Source organism: Chiroxiphia lanceolata, chromosome 2 (assembly GCF_009829145.1).
Source record: "Chiroxiphia lanceolata isolate bChiLan1 chromosome 2, bChiLan1.pri, whole genome shotgun sequence".
NCBI lineage: Eukaryota > Metazoa > Chordata > Aves > Passeriformes > Pipridae > Chiroxiphia > Chiroxiphia lanceolata.
The window spans coordinates 104661161-104681567 of record NC_045638.1 but is presented as its reverse complement, the minus strand read 5'-3'; the positions used below and the strand labels follow the sequence as shown (position 1 = coordinate 104681567).

The 20407-nt window shown below is 42.6% G+C and overlaps 1 long non-coding RNA gene across 1 annotated transcript in view; it reads right to left on the bottom strand.

Moving 5' to 3' along the window:
• The window catches only part of LOC116783354, a 38763-nt gene extending 32313 nt beyond the window's left edge, over positions 1-6450 (bottom strand). Inside the window, exon 1 of the long non-coding RNA XR_004355648.1 lies at positions 6301-6450. This is a non-coding gene — a long non-coding RNA (uncharacterized LOC116783354). The remainder of the gene's footprint in view (positions 1-6300) is intronic.
• Positions 6451-20407: the final 13957 nt, after the last annotated feature.

The following is a 20407-nucleotide window of genomic DNA, read 5'->3' as shown; positions in this document are numbered from 1 at the left end:
CTGTATTCCCCAAATACTTACTGTATTTCAACACTTACAAATTATTCTCCTTACTGTTGTTTAGCCACTCCCATTTTACATTTACTACACTTTAAGGGATGAATTAAAACCAGCAGCTCTGTCCCTTCCCCTGCTTATAAAACAAAACCATAAACAAAGAAGATATAACTGAGTTTTGCCTGTCATATCCTTTTCATTCTCCAACAAGACACTGTTGCCAGTCTGGGGTGACACTATACTCAGTTTATTTTGTCATAAGAATTCAAATGCTTATAAAATTTACCACAAAATCCATTTTGCTTCTTACCAAAGGAATACGCTCTATGATATAAGCAGGGTTTTAAGCTATATTTCTTGTGTACATGGCACAAAGTAAACTTAAAATGGTATAGTACAAACAGATGCAATGATTCCACTGAGCTTGTAGCGAAGCCAAAAAATACCCATGGTAAGAAGCAAAGACTGGCCAAGCCACTTTATAAAGTCAAACTGATGATCATGAAGAAGTATTCTCACTTGAAATTATCATTCAGTCTCTTTCCAGGCCACATTTGGCTATTTGGTGTTTGATTTTTACACAACACCGAGTGTGTTTTCGGTATTTTGTGGCTTTTAATGTCACTCACACAAACCATGTAGGACACCACGTAACACCAACCCAACAGAGAGGAGGAGATAATTCTGCATCTAAAGAGAAGCATGTCTCAAAACAGTGTTAAATACACTTACCTGCATACCCTGAACCCATCAATCTACAGCTGCTACCAACTGGGATTCCAGGCAATTGGAGGGATCTGTAGCATCTGCTGAGCTCTAGGGTTGGATGCACACCCCACTTGCATCCCGTGTTCCTTGTGTGAATTAGACTTCAGTGTGGATCCCTGAGAACAGTCTAGTGTGTTCACGAAGGCAAATAGAACAACTCCTCTGTGCTCCCTGCCCCCAGCCCCCTATTTTGCTTCAGTAAAATTGCAGAGCACAGAATCATTGTACCATGTATCAACATAGTTCTAACTTGCCTTTAGTTAAAAATATATTAATGCATCAGTCACAGAATCTCCTCCTACTGTCACCTCCCACAAAAATGTTGATCAAAATAAAATAAGAAAAGGTCATAATTCTGGAGAGGCAGAAGCAGATTTTTGCAGACAATAAGGATATGCCAACTGGTTTAAGATGAACTGTAAGTAGATTTAATGTAGCACTGTGCTACACATAATGAAAGATAAGGCAAATCAGCCATTAACTAGCTATATTCCATCATTCCTGCAGACAGCATCTACAATCAGTCAAAGCCTGGGGTAACAGCTCAATAGTTTATCAAACTAAACATCACGTACACCATACTCAGCTTCAGCCCTGTTTGCTGAATACTTCACCTCAGAATGCAGATGTTACCATAGCAAACCTCACCATCTCCTTTCCAGCAACTGAAAGCTTGGCAGCAAATGAAACAGTAGCATTCATTCCTGAGTTGAAGAGTCATACCAAGGTTAAGGGATACGATCACAATGTTGCCAAAGCCTGATTTTGGGATTATTCAAAGGCAAACTTTTATCTCTAGAAATACATCTGTCCTGCAAGATCGAGTGACTGCATCTAAATTAAACTCCTGCTTTTAATCTGCTTCTAGAAGATTCAGCCGCTAAGATTATTTTGAGTAATTTCTTATCTTGAACATAATGCGTCATTTTCTTTAACAGCTATTCCACTACAGGTTTGGTCTTTCTTCTAGGCACTGGCAATTCCAAGTTTTCTTCAATATAGAACAATGCTTTCAGCTTAATCCAATATTTCCCCTTTTTTCCAAAGATGCATTTGCACTGGGCAGGTGAACTTGAAGCTCAGATTCACTGTCTTGATGGTTGGAAAAGAAAAAAATTAGGGAAATCATCCACAGTGCCAGGTCAACATCCCAGCATATACTTTGAGTAAATGCTTAAGTCTCACTAAGGTCTGTTTCTCTCCATAAAGAGAAAGGTTCAGACCATTTCCTAGTTATATACCTCAATCCCTCAGCATTACCAGCTGCTTTTCTTCCACTGCTAGACAGCACATCAGGAAGTACACTCCATCACAGTACGAGCTTTGCATTAGAAAGTCTTCTTGAAACCACCCTTTGCATCACCACGAGAACTAAAGTCATGCAACAATTCTTTCACCAGTAGCTGGAAAAAAAGCTACTCACAAAAGTGAACCACAAACTTGTGATGCTATACACTTACTCAGCATAAAGATGCAGAGTTGGAAATTTATTTTTAGAGAACAGATTTTTTTCCTCCAGCTATATAGAAGAATCCTTAGTTTTTATTCTAGGATAGAACTGAGACTCACAATACACATCTTTTCAAAACTAGCCATGATTATCAGCATCATGTATAGGCACTATTTAAAGAGTTTATTCCCATTTATTAGAGCACTCTAATGGTTATTTGCATTACAGTAATTTCTTTATCTCTTCCATGAAGTTACATAATATTTTGATGCATAATTATTAAAAGTGAAATTTCTGTACTTATGCATTTTAACCTGATGCACTGTGCTGGTTTTGGCTGGGGTACCCGTAATTTTCTTCATAGTAGCTGGTTGAGGCTGTGTTTTGGACTTTTGCTGAAAACAATGTCGATAACACAGGGATGTTTTCATTATTGCTGAACAGTGCTTGCACAGAGTCAAGGCCTTTTCTGCCCCTCACCCCAGAAGTGAGTAGGCTGAGGGTGGGCAAAAAGTTGTGAGGGGGCACCACCATGAAAGCTGACCCTAAAGATCAAGGGGATATCCCACACCCCATGGCATCATGCTCAGCATGTAGAGCTGGGGAAAGGAGGAAGGAGGGGGACATTAAAAGTGATGGTGTCTGTAATGAGGTCCCGCTCTCATAGGGATGGCTGAACTCCTGCCTTCCCATGGAAAGCAATGAATTAATTCCTTGTTTTGCATTCCCTATTAATCTGTCTTTACCTCAACCCATGAGTTTTACTCTTCTCATTCTCTCCTCCATCCCTCTGGGGAAGGGGGAGCAAGCAGCTCCATTGCTCTTAGCTGCCCGCTGGGGCTAAACCATGACATGTAGAAGGGATATCCCACAGCCAGTAAGGGGCTGGACTGGGTCTCACGTGACAAAGCTGGTCAACAGTCTGTACCCCAGATCCCATTTGTCCTGGTTTCGGCTGGGATAGAGTTCATTTTCTTCCTAGTAGCTGGTACAGGGCCGTGTTTTGGATTTAATGTGAGAATAATGCTGATAACATGCTAGTGTTCGCCCCAAGTCAAGGACTTCTCAGATTGCCATGCTCGGCCAGTGAGCAGGTGCACAAACAGCTGGGACGCCTGACCTGAGCTGGCCAAAGGGATATTCCACACTGTACACCAGCATGCCCAGTATATAAACTGGGGTAGTTGGCTGGGAGGGGCCAAGTATTACTGGGGGACAGGCAAGGCGTTGGTCAGCAGGTGGTGAGAAACTGTGGGGTGCATCACTTGGGTTCTGTTACTCTCTCTCTTTTTCATTACAGTTATTATTATTAATAACATATTATTGTTGTATTTTGTTTCAATTATTAAACTGTTCATATCTCAACCCACCAGGTTTACCCTCTCCAGTCCTCCCCATCCCACCCTGGGTGGGGAAATGAGCAAGCAGCCATGTGGTACTTAGTTGCCAGCAGGGATTAAACCACACCACCACTTCAAGATGATTTCTGATTAGGAAGAAATACAAATGGACTAATCCAGTGAAACAGTGAAATGGTAAATATAGGGGGATTTCACAACTGTGAAAGATTTGCCTTCTATTAATACAAGCTGCATCCCAAACTGACATATTCCTGTAGTTGTTTAGAGCTTCTCTTTGGACAAAGAGCTGTTTGTCAAGAATGAGATGAAAGATACAGTCTTAGAGTACTCTGCAGCAAGCACTGTCTGGTACTTCTGAGGTATTATAGCAGCAAGAGCTTTCGCTACTTATAAGATAATTCATACTGAGAACATCTGGCATCTGTAATGCAATATTTGGTATTTATTCTAATTAGATCTCATTCTTACATGAAATAAAATTCAAAACACTAACTATAAAGCATAAAAGTAGTAAATTCTGCTGAATGCCAGTTGACATGAGGGTATGTTCTATTTGCTTTCCAGGTGATGTCTCCAAATACACTTATGGTTCTTGTGCTGCCCCTTTCTTTCACGTTCATGGTTAAGTCTCACTGCAGAACAGCAGGTTTTCCCTCCACAAAGCAGGTGAATAAAATGATTATGCACTCATTTTCTACTTTAATTAATATGCTATTGCCTCCAGAATGATAAGGTTGATGGATTAAACCCAAGAAATGGTTGTTTCTTTTGAACTGGTACACACCAGAAACACAAGAAGGGAACTCCTCACACAACAACTGGTTTCCTGAAAAACGTGAAATTCTAAATCTTTACACCACAGCTCCTGGTTCATCACAAGAATAATAAATGGAAGAGGCAAGAGGTCCCTCCCTGCTACTGTTAATAAACATAATATTTAAACATATATATCTTTGGAGACCTGTTATGTTTCATCCTTGAAACCCCAAACAGCAACAATGCTATTTTCTATGCAGAGATTAGGCATTCAGGAAATGTGAAGTGCCAGGAAATGAATGCAGGGTTTATTTTAATAGATTCATTGTTACCTGCAGACGCAGTCTAAGCAAACATTTCCTTCAGCAATAAAGTCAATAGCAGCCTTTCCAGCTGCTGCTATGACTGCATTTGTGACATCTCCATGGATAGTTCTCTGTTCCATGTTAGTTTGTTGAACTGACAACAGCAGAGGAAACAGACAATTTTAGTTTTAATCTCCTCACCATAAAGATATGAGCAGTTTCCTCACAAATTCATGGCATAATTAAGAGGCTATATCCAACTAACTGAGATTACAAGACAGGGAGCTGAACTACCCAGCTCTTCAGAGACCCAGAAGGCAAAAGCTGCAGGGGCTGAGGACTCACTCACCTCTACCGAGGTGCACAGCTCCCTGCCACAGCCCTGGAAGCTTCTGCAAGGAGGGATAGCCCTGCAGAGCTGGGCAGAGTTCTGCCACCTGGTAGATACTTACTTACAAAAAGTGAGGTGTGAGTGTTTTAAGGATATTCAAGGGCAATGCTAAGCACTTGAAGAATTAAGAAATTTTCCTGCCAAGCATTTTGTGAGATACCACCAGCTTTGTTCCACAGTTATCCCTCCCTTCCCTCTGATTTTGCTTTTTTTTTTTCATTTTTGTCACTAGCACTGTTTACATCAGAAATGCAGTAGCATAAAAAAGAAATTAAAAAAAAAAAATGGAACCAACAAAAAAAAACCTTTAATTTTTCTAATCATTGAACTTCTTCTTCCCCATGCATGCTGGGGAAGAACCAGAATTTACACTACCTTCCGGGTCTTACAGACTGTACTGTCCTGGCAAGCAAATCACCTCCCAGCCAGAGGGATTTTCCTGTTCGTTCAAATTATTGTGTTGTTGTGATAGGGAACGATTTACTTCTGTGTCTTCCCCTCCCTCCTCCAGGATTTTTACACAATCTTACCCAAAGGCACATGTTTATACACAAAACTGGCCTTGTCCCTGTGGCACTAAAGCAAAAAGTTTACTTTCTGTATCAGAACACAAAACCCAGCAAACAGTTATGGGACTAAAGCTCAATGAACGACTCACCATGCCAGTGTGTAAATAAAAGCCACAGGTACCACAGCCAAAGTGTGTGTGGCTGAGGAGCTCCAGAAGCAGAAGTGCTGGGCACTACTAATGTCACTCCCCCAGCAAAGGGTCACAGTTGAAAAACATTTCTTGCTGCCTCAAAAAAGGAACTGGAAACTCAACAGATTCACTGGTCTGGAGTTCTTGTAGTTACAGAGGTGTCAGAGACCCACCACAATTTATAGATACACACATGAACACCCACACACCTATAACTGATTTCATCGCTGTCACAACAGCAGATCACGGTGGGTGTTACCCAGAGCTATAGGGAATGCTAAGAACAATTCCTGCGGTTGCAGTAATTCCTTGTGGCCTAAAGCTTATTTTTTTATCACATACTTAATGAAAGCTTTTTCTTCACACTGAAAGAGCCAAGAGATTTACGTTTCTTTTCTTGTCTCACTTCAAATTTCAAGAGCTGCAGATCCCTTAACAAGGCACATTCCACAGTAACACAGAGGGAGAGACCACAGGAATACTCCCCTCTGCTAAGTGCAGCATTACAGGCACAAAGCCATAACAAACCCACAAACATCCACTGTTATTTGGGCAGCCTCTGCCTAACCTACCTGCTACTTCAGAAGATGCGTGGCTCCACGAGTCCCAGGTCATCTCCACCAGCCCCACACTACCCTTCCAAGGAGCTGAAAGCTAGAGTAGTGTGAGGACTGATATTTAAGCAACTAAAACCCACCCCAGGTGTTCAGAGTACACATTTTATCTAGGATCCATCTGCAGGCAATGAAGAGAACAAGATGCCTTCAGCAGGTGGTTCATCTGACTTATCAGCTATCTAACAGCCAGGTCGTAATGGGTGGGGTTTTTTTCTTTCTTTAGGAGCTGAGTCTCAGATAGCCTAAAAAAAGCACATTTTAAAAGAGATGTGCCAATACCTTCTATTGCTATGAAGGTCAGTAAATTTCATATTCACCTACCTTAAAGATAACAGTGAGGAAAAAAAAAAAACAATTAAAAAAAAGCAGAATAAAAAATCCTAGGTAAAAAACCATCCCAAACTCTTGAAAATCAGGGCATACTTCCTCTTCAGATAATCTTTTTTTTATAGGCACTATTGTTCTCTTTCTAGCAAAGTATTTAAGTCATAGAATACTAACAGCATAGGCTGTCAGACATCTGATACACATAATCACTTCTATGGCCTGGTTTCCCTTCTCGTCAATATAGTCCAAGCAACATGACAGATGTAGCTTTTATTTGTTTTCTTGTTTTCTTTTCATGGCATCAGGGTGACTTTCCGCCTGCATGAAGGCCATTTCAGTGGCCTTAAAAAAAACCAAACCGAAACCAAGTTGGCAAATTGACAGTGGCCTGAACAAAAGGCAGGAAACAATTATTCTGCTATCAAGTATCAGATTATATTTTTGTTATCGTGCATCCCTGGGTACATAAACCTCAAATTTTGCGGAGAATTTCAAACAAAGAAATGAAACAAAAAATCTCTGTTTGCTCAGTGCACATATATATATATTTATACATACACATAGCAGAGAAAGGACTTACCACAGACCCAAAATCTGTGGCAATTTTCAAAAGCAAAGCAAATATGCACAGGCTGGATGTGTACTAGTAAATCAAACCTGTCTATGACTGTCCCCTGGGCTTGGGACCAGTAGCCACCGAGCAGCCTGAGCCCATGGAGCACCCTGAGCCCTGGCTCCCCCGTGTATCCTGGTTGTCCACGGGCTCCTTGGTCTGCACTGACTCACACAGTCACACCCAGGAACTGTTCACTGGGCTGGTGTGAGGCTCGGAGCCCCTCTGGCCACCACACTGACAGACAGGCTGCGGAGGTGAAGAGGACCCAAACCTCGGCGCTGAGCCCTGGTGCTGGCAGGGCTGTGCCCCACGAGAGCGCGGCATGTGCAGCAGGAGCAAGGGAGCTGCTGCAGGAGCTTCTGGAAATAGAACAGTGAGATTTTTTTCCTGAGGAAGATGAGGATCCAGTTGTGCAAATGATAGAGGGCTGTATGCTGAGGAAACAGGAGGTTCCTCACACCCTGAGACTCAGATTGGTGCTACCCAAAATCTGCATCAGTAATCAGACATTTGGCGTTGGACACAACTAAAGGGGAGCCAGCAAAAAACCATCACAGATACTGCCTGTGCTCAAAGATGATGAAAAGAAAATGAATTTTTGAATGACATCTGTGATTGGGTTGAAAAAAGACCCATGTGTTTCTCTTCAATATTTTCTAGAAGTGTTCATATCTCAAGAGCACTTTGGGTTGTTTTTAAGACTTTTCATGATTCTTTCTATAGCTGCTTCTCCTATTTAAGGTTAATAATCCCAAGGATGTTCAACTCTATCTACATGTAAACACAGGAATACAACCCAAAGCCCACAAAAGATTTTCATGAGTAGCAGCTGTGCTGACTGATTTTTTCTCACTGAGACAGGGTTTTGGGGGGCAAATGCTAACTATTGGACTAAAGAAGTGCTGTAAGTGTTTAGTGGAGACGATGTTTTATTAAATCACCAAACAGCTAAGAAAGAGCCACTGTTATTTTAGAATACTTTATCCCAGAATTCACAGAAACTTTGTCTTTACTTCCAAGAGATCAATCAATTCTGCAGTGTCCCATGAAGAAGATGCCTTCTTCTGCTATAAATGTGAAATCGTATTTAGAAAAGAGGCCCAGTTATTTATTTTAATGGACAATACAAAGGAAAGACTGGCCATAAGAGGTCTCCATTCCTTATTTAAAACAAGGCTTACAGTATAAAGCAAAAACATGAAAATACAACTTTAGGGAGGACAGAGAACAGCAGGATCACTTCTAATAATGTTCCCTCTTTACATGTGCCTTCAGAAACATAGTAAAGAAAATCTCTAGTAAAGATATCCTGTATTCTCTCTCTTTCTTGAGCAGCCAAAGGAACCATTGTGGGTCATAGCTTTCTATATTTTCAACATCCCTTATTAAGTAAGTTGAGATACAGAGAGATATTTACAATGATCCCACTCTTTTATGTTCCAAATGATTTGTTTATCACATAATCATTTCTGGATAAAAAGAAAAATTAAAAAATTAGATGTTGAAATTAAATAATTTTGTATATAGCACTGTGAATATAAATGGAAGCTTTGATCATTAGCTGACAGAATGGATTGTCTCCCTAAGAATAATTTGGGTATTAGACTTACGTGTGCTTGCCTGCCATCAGGCCTATAATAAGTTAAGCTACTTAATATGATTAGCTTCTGAAATGGAATTTACTGAATCAGAGAAGACGGGAGAAAATGAGGAAATAGAGTTTTCTTTAGTGCTGCATACTACAAATCCTGTGTGTCATTTTGGCTACAAGAATCTGAGTTTTGTCTTGTTTTAATTTACGGCACAGAAACAGAAGTCACACAAACAACTGTCTTCTCTTCAGACGACAGTTTAAGTGACAGGGTGTAATAAGCTCAAGTTTAGATTTGGTTTATGGGAAAATAATTCACACAGTGTACCAGCTTTACCTGGTTGGCATTGTACAGAGAGAGACTGAAGGTTGCCAGAGTCGAGTTGCTGAGTTGTTCTAATCAGGTCCCATCCTCTGCAACCACAGAGATAAACCTGAGATCTGGCTTTTGTCTCCAGCTTAGTATGAACCAGGATCTTGTTGTCTGCCTGCCCTTCTGTATAGATGTCAAGAGTCTGGGTGTCCCTGTTTCCCCAAAGAAGCAACCTTCTCTTCACAAAAAGACTGACAAATTATAGTGCAGGGTTCAGCTTGATTAAATTTCAGGGAGTCCAGACATGAAAATTCTGTCATATAAAGAAAAACAAAAGACCTTTAGGACTCATAATCAGAAAAAACCCAGGAGGAACATGGTAAGCTCTAGCCAATTCCACTGGCAGCAGTGGTATTAATTAATATTGCCAAAACAAGAAATTGAACTTACAGTCATTAAAAAGTTGCAAAAGCAACTTTAGTGCAAGCAATTTCCTATTCAGCTGAGTTTTTAGTGGTTTAACTTTCACACCACATAAATACACAACTAAGGCATTAAGTGATGTTCAGGTTAGTGAGGATCTAAAAGAGGAGGAAGACATTGGCTTCTTCCCTAGTTTTATGGGGAAGAGAGCTTTTAGCATGGAAAGGACAGGGCAGGTCTGTGCTAGGAAGGGATTTAGCTGTACGGATGTCAGCTGAGCTGCACAGGTCAGGCTCTGGATCCTGCTGTCAGGGACAAGAAAGCCTATTTTTCTTCTTTTGAAGAAAAGGTAAAAAACTAGCAGGAACACAAGCTTGTGGAATCCTACAGAAGAAAGTATTATGCAAATATAACCCATGTTTTACTTAGAATTAAGCTTCTGGAGTTATTCACTCCATGCTTAAACTGTGTGAAGAATTATGCCAATTAAATGGAATAGACTGTAAGACAGAACTTTCCTATTGCACTCTTTTTTCTGGGGGCTGCTTGTAGCAGGAGCATTTCAGGTAGCTGCAAACTTCTAAAAAATTTGTATTTGTTTATTCTTTCAGTCTCAGCAATCTTTAGTTGAGGGCAACGGGAGGTCAGGGATACATGGGTGCGTCATGTTCACATGCTTCCAGGAAAACATCAAGTTTATCCCTTCTTCTGGGAAAGGCAGACAACAACCCTTTATTTTCACCAAGCCAGATACAATTATTGCAGTTCTGTTTGTACAGTTTTATTGGAGATTCTTTCGAAAATCTCAATAGGAAGGAGAAGAAAAGATGGCCTTTCACCAAAAGCTAGGAGAACCTGAAAAAAACCTCTTACTCATCACTGCATAAAAAGGAATACATTGTTCAAGAGATGTCTGCAAGCTGGCCTCCTACCTCTTTGAGCCTAATTTGCTTGGAGGGAAGTAGAAAAATAGTGGTCCTTGAAAACTCAAGATTGCAGTGCAAAAATCTGGTTTAACATTAACATGGACCTTCAGCTGCCATTGTCACAGTCAGATGTTTTAGAAACATTGATTTTCTTGTACTGATGAAAAAATGTTATGAGAGTATTTGTCCAGTGAGTGCTTAGTGGCTTTTTTTTTTCAGATTTAAGTACATTGTCTCATCTGTTTCAGAACATTTTTCTTTCAGAGAAACCGTATGACATTAGACTGCTGTATGACTGCCTGCCAAGTCTCCTTTGTCTCTTCAATATTTAATTACAAGTCCAAAGAATGACACAAATATAGGAAACTGTGGTCTGAAAAGCTGTGCTTACTGCAACCCATTTTACTCAACAAGGAGAACAACAGAGTCAGAGTGAGGTTTTTGGCTGAGCCGAACAATGAAAACATTTTTGCATGAATATTCATTCATATTTTCTAAGACTTCAGATGGTTACACCAGTTCTGCCCACCTTTCACGGATTTCAGATTTCTTGTTGACAACACTCTTCTTGGAAATGAGCTCCCACAGGAGTTAGGCCAAGCTGCATAGCCAAGTGACCCACGTGCCGTGCCTGTGGGTGTAACACCACCTCCCCAGCATCACCTCACTCTGACCCCTCCTTTCCACCAAGCTGCTGAGATCTGCTCCTGGAGCATCCTCACACTTGTGACCACTTTGGTCATGCTCTTGACATGAGCGTGGGGTGTATCCACTGTGCTGATCCAACAGATCTGCATGAGTTCAGGTCCTCCCTACAATAATCCCTGCAATAATCCCACTGTGATATATAACTCAATGAATTGTTTTGAAAAGCAGGATCAACCCATTTTGATATATAGAGAAAAGACTTGAGAAGAAATCAACCGCATGAATCAGTCTCTTACATTTAGAAGCTCATCAGCAGGTGAGGCACCAATCTGGTCCAGACCTTACCTGATCACCTTCCTCAAGGGAAGATGAATTTTTAGCATCTGTCAGAGTCCTCATAGTCTTCCAGCTTCTGTTCTCTGGACCATGAAGAAATGAGTTCCTGCATGTTCTTGAGGCTGAACAAGAATCTAAAGGCCTTTTTGCCCCCTTTCTGCCTGTGTCCTCAGACTCTTTGGTGATTTAAGCCAACACAGCCATGTGGCAAACCATTTTACAGTGTTAATACACAATTACAGAGCAATCCCCAGCTCACAAGGGCATATGTGCCACAAAATACGGTTTTATTATTATTTGCTCTGCCCACCAGTTTTGCAGAATGCTGTGGTTCTGAAAGAAAACTAGAGAAAAAAAATAAAATAATGCTGCAGAACTAAAGAAAGGAGGAAAAATTTAGCACAAGCAGGACTCTTAAGGTCAAGCAAAACAAGGATATCTCTGGTTCCCCTCCAAGTGCTTCTCCTGAAAGGCCCACAGAGCTGTACCATCTTTTGTTTAAACCACCTATCTTTGCCCTTTTTATAGTCCTGAACAGTAATTTATTTCTGGATTGGCTGAAATATTAAGTCCCTGGTGTTGCCACTGTGATGCTTACGCAGAACATTCTGCAAATGCAGACGAACAACTGCTTGTGTGTGCAGTTACAAGTGTCAGAAGTGCTGAGAAGGGGAGAAGGGTTTTATGAGGAGGCACATGAGTGTATCGATCTTGAGTGAAGCAGGGGACAACTCACTGTGACAGGGACTCACCTGGCCCAGGGAGCTGATCCATGAATCAGCCTTGCTGGTGATGTGTTTCCTTAGGCTATGAGCTCAACTCAGCTTTTCACTGGGGAATCTCAGTTATTTCTTCCAACACTGATATTCAAATTTTTCATTTTACTGTGCATGGCAGTGTAGGCAAGCCTTTATAGATTCAGGCCCTCTTGGCCTCCTAACACACCTTTGGGTGAGAAATGCCCATCCTAGAAGAAGTGTCTTGATGTGAGACATGGCTTCGAGGGAGCATTAAGGGGTCTTGCAAAGTGTTGTTCAGTTGTTGCTAGGGAACACTATTTCCTCTGCAAAAACCTCTCTACCATCCATAAGCCAAGTTTGGGGAACTCACAGTTATTTTTTTTGTCAAAAGCAATTTTTTATATACACGCACATGCACGCGTACACACACACCCCCCCACCTCCTTAGCCCCTTTTCCCTGCTGTTACAGGTAGTGTAAGTACAGATGATGTGAGGGGAAGTCTCCTCGGAGCTCTTTCACTGGCAGACAGGGGCACACCACTCCATTAATCTATTCAGGCTATTTAAGGGCCTCCCTAGAACCATACCTGAGCAACCTGATGACTTCAAGTGGTTCTGTTTTACAGTGCTCCTGTGTTCTGGAGAAATGCCTTCTCTGCCTCACAGACAGGGAACTGAAGCATGGCAAAGATTAGTTGTTGAAAATCATAGCTGCAGCAGAGTTACGAGCAAAAGCAAAGCACGTCCCAGGTGAGTGTCCTATTCGTTCAACTGTCCATTAACCGTCACATATTTGGAGAGAATATTGAGTGTAAAATAATGAGGGAAGGACACATTAATAGAAAGAAAGGGACCACAGGAAAGAAAGATTTATCATCAACTGATTTTACTGTGTAATCAGGCAATTGCTTTCCATTTTGCCTGCTTGAGAGTGTCCCCTGTCGCATAACTAAACCGGCATTTGGGGCACGTTTTCATATTTCATTTACTGCTGCTGTGGATGTGGGATGTTTGGGAATGAGAAGCACTGCTGGAGGAGGGAGAATTATCTGATTTGATCCAGGAGCCTGGGGGAAAGTAGAAAAGAGAAAAGCAGGACAGTGAGAAGAAAACCTCTGGTTACTGGTTTGAGAGAGTGTCCTGTAAAGAGGTTGATAAACACTGATCGCTGGGCAGCTGCTTCTGAACCCTGTGAGCATAGGGAGCTCTGGGCACTGCTTAATTCAAACTGAGGCACTGGGACTCAGATTTGTTCTGAGGAAATGGCTCACAGCTTCAGGCACTCGGGTTTCAGAAACTCAGGCCAAACTCAAATGGAACATGAAAAAACAAAATAGAAAAATAAGAAAAGGAAAATTAGCCATTCTGCAAAGTGAGCTGGAACCACTGTCCCGTGGGTATTTCATAAATAGGATTATCAACAGACACCTTTGGGAAGCTGTTTGAAACTCAAACAAAGGCTGTGTTTAAATACAGGCTGTGTTTAAATATCAACTATACTTTTCTAGACTATTCCTGCCTCCATTTTAACTAAGTTTTCTTTTGCAATAAAAGCAAAAATCTAGACATTTAACAACCAGCTCCCAAGATAATGCTGTTTTATATAAAAAAAGCAGATTTAGAGAGCTAATAATATAGATTGTTTTCTTGAGCACAAAGAATCAGTTCATAATATATTGCTTGCAATAAAGAGTGAGCCTCCGATTTTGTGCAGCAATATTAATTACTGAGGGGAGAGAACGAAAGCAATCACATCAGATTAAGATTCTTCTGAATCACAGCAGAGAAGATAGAGCACATCTCCTGAATAAACAGATTATGTTACAGGGAGTAAAATTAGCAGGCAATCTTTGGCAATGCCTGCCTCTAACAGTTCTCCATATGATTTCTTGTGGGCAGGCCCTGGGGAGAACAACTGATGGCAGAGTGATTATTTCAGCTTCCCTGTGTTATTATTCCACAGCCTTTCTTGGAGTGAGGGGATATTAACTATTCCACCTCTTCTCTGCGCTGCGGGGAAATCAGGCTTCACATCAGCGTGTAACATATGTGTAACAAATAACTGCTTGTTGCAAAAGCTTTTTTCATCTGAAACGATGAGAAACGGCACGCAGAAGAGAAAGGACTTCATTTATTACTGCTGGAGGAATGATGCATTTTAAATAATTGATGTAAAATAAGGTTGACATAAAGAAAGCAATGGAATAACCATGGATTCTCATACCTGAAAGAACAAGGGATGCACTTCACATGTTGCAGTATTTCCACTGATTTTGGTGGATTCTGCCATTCTACTGTGCAGACCAGGACAGAGCCCTCAACAGCACAGCCCCACCCCAGGCAGCACAAGCCAGTGTTACCAGGGCTGGGTGTCCTGCTCTTCAGCTACAGCTGCCTGGTAGGAGCTGGTGCTTTAGTTAACACAGGTGCATTTCATCCCTAATGGAAACATGCTTAGTGAAGGCCTGGGCTCTAGAGGAATTTGGTGCAGTCTGCCTCTGAAGAAAGTTCTCTTTTCTGTGAAATGCCAAGAAAACTCCTAATGTCCGTAGTGCTGACACCTGCCATTCTGCATGTGCATTCCCAAGCCCCTCCTGAAGCCACCTGCAACCCAGCAGTGACTCCATGCCTTTGAATGCCTCAGCTTTGACTTAATACTGTTCTCTAGACTGCTGAGGAGAGGGAGAAACAGATCAGAAATCCTCAGAGGGGACTGTGTTGCTGAGACAGGACCGATGTAAGACTGCTGGGCTTGGGCCAATGGCCCAGCACCAGGGTGGTGGGAGGTGGGAGAGGTGCAGCTACCCTCTGCAGCCTGTAATTCTAGAGGGAAACGTTGGCCCCAGAGCTATCATGTATGAGAGCTGGGGATATGAGCATCACACCACCATGAATACCAAACCCCCTCGTACCTGTGTGCCTAGTCAAGGAAAGCTTCATTAGCAGTTTACTTCTAAGAATTTCTCCTATCCTAGAAACCCTGTGGGGAATCCATAGTTAAAAAAAAAAAAAGTGAAATCCTAAAAATGCAGGGATGCGGGAGGTAACACCACCTCATGTCTATGTGGCATTCACAGAAATGTCTCTCCTTTTCATCTGCTGAAAAACTCTTTGTTTTGCCAGACTGTGCAGAGGTCCTGAAATGCACCATAGTTATTTGGTGACAAGAACAGGGTCAAGCATGAGAGAAGCCCTTCATCTTCTAAACTTTATTAAAGTCAGGGAGTAACTGTCCCTCCTAGAAAGATGACTAAAATAAATGTACTGTGTTTTTATCCAGAGCTGGGAGGTAGATTGTGCTGTACACTGTCTGCTCTCTGCCCTCCAAAAGGCACTCCTGTGCCACTGTGGTGGACAAGGCTTGCCCGTGCCCACTTAAGACACAGTGTTTCTCTTAAGAACTCCTATTTAGTGTGCTTCTCCAAAGCTTCATACAAGAGAGAAACAGCAGCTGCTTAGAGATAACACCACAACATCTTGCCCTGTGGGAAATACCACCTAATAATTTGGAAAACACTAAGACAAAACTCTTCTTTTAAAGAAAATAAATAATCTATACTATATATCCTTATATAGTAGTTATGTTTCAATCTAAGAAAAAGATTGGTTTATACTGTGCTTGCAGTGGTGCTCTACCTTGTATTTGGAGGCAAGATCCCGTCCGGCCTGTATGAAGCCAAAGCCTAGAAAGCTCAGCTGGCTCTGGAAGAAGAGATCATAGAATAATAGAATGGGTTGGAACAGACCTTAAATCTCATCTCATTCCGACCCCACTGCCATGGGGGGACATCTTTCCCTAGGCCAGGTTGCTCCAAGCCACGTCCAACGTGGCCTTGAACACTTCCTGGGATAGGGCAGCCACAACTTCTCTGAGCAACCTGTGCCAGAGCCTCACCACCCTCACAGGGAAGAATTTCTTCCTAATATCCAATCTAAACCTACTTTCTTTTAGTTTGAAGCCATCTCCCCTTGCCCTGTCACTCCAGGCCCTTGTAAATAGCCTCTCTCCATCTTTCTTGTGGGCTCCCTTCAGGTACTGGAAGGCCACAATTAGGTCACCCCAAAGCCTTCTCTTTTCCAGGCTGAACAATCCCAACTCTCTCAGCCTTCCCTCATAGCAAGATGCTCCATCCCTCTGATCATCTTGGTGGCCTCCTCTGGACTTGCTCCAACAGCTCCATGTCCTTCCCGTGCTGGGGACCCCAGAGCTGGAGGCAGCACTGCAGGTGGGGTCTCAGCAGAGCAGAGCAGAGGGGCAGAATCCCCTCCCTTCCCTGCTGCCCACACTGCTTTGGGTGCAGCCCAGGACACGGGGGGTTTCTGGGCTCCCAGTGCACATGGCTGGGTCATGTCCAGCCTCTCACCCACCAGCACCCCTAAGTCCTTCTCAGCAGGGCTGCTCTGGATCTGTTCATCCCCCAGCCTGGATTGGTACTGGGGGTTGCCCTGACCCAGGTGCAGCACGAGCACTTGGTCTTATTAAACCTCATGAGATTCCCATGGTTCCATTTCTCAAGCTTGTCCAGGTCCCTCTGGAAGCATCCTGTCCTTCAGGTGTGTCACTGCACCACTCAGCTTGGTGTCATCAGCAAATCTGCTGAGGGTGCACTTGATCCCTTCATCTATGTCACTGATGAAGATATTAACACTGGCTCCAGTACAGACTCCTGAAGGACACCACTTGTCACTAATGTCCCCTGGGACTCTGAGCTGTTGACCAACACCTTCTGGATATGACCGTCCAACCACTGTTATCCATCTAACAGTCCACCCATCAAATCCATCTCTCTCTAATTTAAAGAGAAGGATATTGTGGGGGACCACGTCAAAGGCCTCATGGAAGTCCACATAAATGACATCTGGTTTTTGTCTTAGTTTGTTTTTTTTTTTTCAGATTTGTATCCACAAAGTCCCCAAAAGGAGAGTAACATAAGAGGGATGTGCAGTTTCCTTGACTTTCTGAGAAGCATTTACAACTAAATAGTAAACAGTGCATGTTACTGCATAGTAAGCAGTACAAGTTTCTTTCAGTGTAACTATGGTATAAGGTACTTAATCCCCATACAGTAACTCTCACCCAGGAAGAACAGTGCAAAGTAGCCAAATGAGGCATCCACATGCCAACAGGAACCCTAATTATATGCTGGGGAGTGAAGAAAAGGGGAAAACAATCTCAGTTACTAAAGCAGTTGTTGGCATAAAATAGGGGTGTTTCAGCTAAAAATGAAGCATGAAGTCAGAAAGAAGATATTTCATGGTATGGAGAACTGAATGCTGCATGATGGGTAGTCCTCAAACTACAGACCACTGGCCCCTGATCCCCAGGAGAGGAAGGCTCTTTTCCAGAGCAAACATGTTGGCTATGGTTTCTTATGGAGTTTGCCAAAATTTGTGCTTGGGTACCCATGAACAGACTACCCAGTGACAGCAAATGAGCACAGTTCAGGTTTCACTGTATAATATTTCCACCTGCAAGGGTTTTTTATGTTATTTTCTTGTGCTTGCTTTGATGTGGCACAATGAAAGACTGTATCTGTGGATGATCCAGTCACCCTGTGCTGGGATTTCACCTGTGAGAGCATTCATGTTCCTCTTCCGAAAAAGAAAAAAAAAGTCTCAAAGCTGGGCACCCCGTGGAGAGGAAGAATTACAAGAGTTGGTGCCAAGGGACTTTTACTCACCTACTCATATTTTGGCTCAATAGGCAGCTTTCAGAGGAATGGGAGAGGGAACCGATGTGTGAAAATCAACTACGGACATAAAAAGATAATTTGCCAAACTACCTGCTGACTTCAGTCTCATTAACCTCCCATTTCCATCAACGCTTCGTGAAGAAGCTGGCATATCCCAGCTGGATACGAGGTGCCAGCCGCCAGCCATGGAGGCTGTCCAAGGAGAGGGGCTGGCGGGGGCAGCCCACGGCTGTGCTGGCAGTGCTGACTGGCTCCACCATGTCCCCCTGCCCCAGAGTCCCCACGGTACAGAGACCCCAAATGCTGGCACCGGTGACACCGTCACAGAACGCGAGGCACTGCAGTGCTGTGCTGTGCTGCAACAGGGCAGCCACCAGGATCCATCCTGTTCGCTGTATAAAACCTAAAATTACAGCTTTGGTTCAGGTTCAGATGGCAAGGGAGCTCTTCCTTTCTTCAGCTCAGCTGATTTTAAAAGCCTGTGTCTTCTCTCTGTGAAAGACAGGAATTTGCCAGTGTTTTTTAATCTGTGAGATGGCTAATTATTCCACTGAAAAACTGCATGTGTAGGAGTGACTCCTGTTGTTTGCAGAGTGTGGTTGAGGAAAGGAAAGTTGCTGTCAGTATTAAAACAAAGAACTCTGACTTTTATTTCCACTTGATTTTGCACTTGGACTGGTTATTAGCTTAGCCTTTGGTAAAACATTTTTTTTTTCCTTCCTTTTTTTCCATCAACCTTTATTTAAGCCTGGAGCTTTCCTGGACAGATATATTAACACACACACAATAAATCTGAATTTTCTGGAAAGCTCTGCAAAGATGCAGTAAATCTCTTTCAAAGATAAAATTAATTTACCACCAGGAGCAGGAAATCAGCAACCTCTGAGCTGAAGACCCTTCTGCTCCTCCCAGACCCACCAGTTCTGGGGGGGTGTGCAGGCAGACAATGTGACAGATGACCACTTTCCTGCCTCTGACTTTTGCCCTCAAATGGGTCTGCTGCAAATTCCCAGGAATTTTGGAAGGTCCTCCAAATCTGCCATGGTAAAACCCTCTGAATGGATAAGGAAGACAGAGGAAAAACTGATAAAAACTTGGAGATGAGGTCATCTCAGCTCAAGTGGGCCACAAACCCAGAGTAGGTGGAAAGCTTTCCTGTGTTTAGTGATTATGAAATCACTTTTGCCTCAGAGTCTTGAAAGCTTATTCAGCTTTCAACAACCATGGAAAATAAAGGGGCAAAAAACCCCCCCTTCTTTTCCCAAAATCACAGGCCAAGTGTTCATTTCAAGGGTCAACAAACCAAATGAAACTGTCCTTTCCAACTGGTATTCACCCACCATTTACCAAAAGACAACCTTCTTGTGGGCTGTCTGTTGAGTAACCTACAGCATCAGGTACAAAGTTTAGAAAATGGATACCTCCCAGCCCACTGAGATGGTTTTAAATTCCTTCTGGTCTTGACATGCAGGGTAACAATCCTTCCTCCCACTAAGGGGCTTAGGGCAAGTTTGGTGGCCTGCAGCCATTGTGAGAGCTGGTGTCAGTGGCATGGTCTCAGCAAAAGGTTTAGATAGTTTCGGAATCACACTGCAGCCCCAGTAAAAATTAAATTTCAAGATGAAAGCCAACAGTGAGCCTTAGCCAAGCTCAGAAATACCACAGGTCATATGAAGTATGTTAGTTTCCGGCGAAGCCAGATACACCTTGGGAGCTCCATCTTTCACGTGAGTGGATGCTCAGACCAAAAGCATTTCTTTAAAAGGCTCTGTCCTCACGCTGCCTTTTTTCCGGGATATCAGATCTCACTCAACTCAATGCAGACTCAAAGTTACAGGTGACAATACAAGTAGTGGCAGCAGCAAAGACACAGGGACCAGGGGCAGTGGTCCTGACGTGTGGTGCAGTGTCCCCAAAGCCTCCGAGGAACTCCCCACTGTGGGTCTGACTGCCCTGTCCTCTGACTGCCCTCCCAGGTGTACAAGTGTGAAAATCACACTTCCTCGTTGCCAGGCAGACCCCTGACCTGAATTCTTGCCAGCACACTTCAGTGAATGATGATGGCATGACACTTTTACCTGTCAACCTTGTATTCAATATTACTGTGAGCAAAACAGAATATTTTGTCATGCCTGATCACATTTCTAAGTTCAAGTCTTCACTCAGACCCTGACTAGATGCCGAGTAATTTTCTTCTTGAATTACACAGACTACCAAATCACACATAAAGGAAGCCATTGGGGAAAAAAAAAAAAAAAGCAGCTATTTTTGATTGCATTGTCTCTAATAAATAGAGACTGTGAAAAGGTATTATGTTCAGTATCAATTATTCATATTTCCAACAAGTAACTGACACATCCTCAAGTTATGACTTCCACCCGTACTGGCAATAAAATATGGTTTTCACTATGATTGGAATGGCTGTTACTGGCTGTCAATTAAAATATA